Below are 973 nucleotides of genomic sequence, written 5' to 3'. Positions count from 1 at the left end.
GAGAGACACGCAGAGAGACACGCGTAGATACGTTCAGACACACCCATTGCATACACACAAATGTACTCTCACACCTGTATACACCTACGGCCCCGTACCAGGCTAGGTTCACCCCGGCCTCCCATCCTCTGCTGGGCCACTGTCCCCATGTTGCTGTAAATGGAACCCGATTCCAGACCCCCCTTTTGTCTCTCTCCTGTAAGAGGTCCCATTCTTCCGTGTCATCCTCACCACCACCAACATCATCATGATAACCACCATCACCACCACCATCCTCACCACCATAACCACTACCATCATCATAACCACCATCATAACCACCACCACAACCACTAACATCATCACCATCACCACCATCATCATAACCACCTTAACCACTACCGCCACCATCATCACATTGATAGCCTACCACCATCATCACCACCATCACCACCATCATCACCAACACCATCACCACCACCATCACTATACCTCCATTACCACCACAGCCACCATCACCACCATCACCACTACAATCACTATCTCCCTTCACCACAGCTACCATCATCACCACCACCACCAACATCGCCATCATCACCATCACCACCGTCACCACAATCACTATCTCCCATCACCACCACCATCACTATACCTCCATCACCACCACAGCCACCACCACCACAATCACGATCTCCCATCACCACAGCCACCATCATCACCACCACCAACATCGCCATCATCATCGCCACCACCATCATCACCACCATCATCACTACCTCCATCACCACAGCCACCATCATTACCACTACCAACACCATCACCAACACCACCACCATCACGCCCAGCATAGGGTGAGTTACTTGTGGGTCAAGCGATGTGGGTGGTGAGGGGAGGGCGGGCAGGGAGGGCGGGCGCGGGCAGGGGGGGGGGAAATTTTGTGACGGTGGTCGGGAGGTGAACCCAGGCGAGTGCGGTGAAGTTTGGCGTTTGCCGC

This window comes from Petromyzon marinus (assembly GCF_048934315.1).
Source record: "Petromyzon marinus isolate PM22_M1 ecotype Great Lakes invasive population chromosome 67 unlocalized genomic scaffold, UKy_Petmar_22M1.pri1.0 chr67_unloc.6, whole genome shotgun sequence".
Classification (NCBI taxonomy): Eukaryota; Metazoa; Chordata; class Hyperoartia; order Petromyzontiformes; family Petromyzontidae; genus Petromyzon; species Petromyzon marinus.
The sequence above is the reverse complement of the archived record's forward strand: the minus strand, read 5'-3'. Positions refer to the sequence as shown.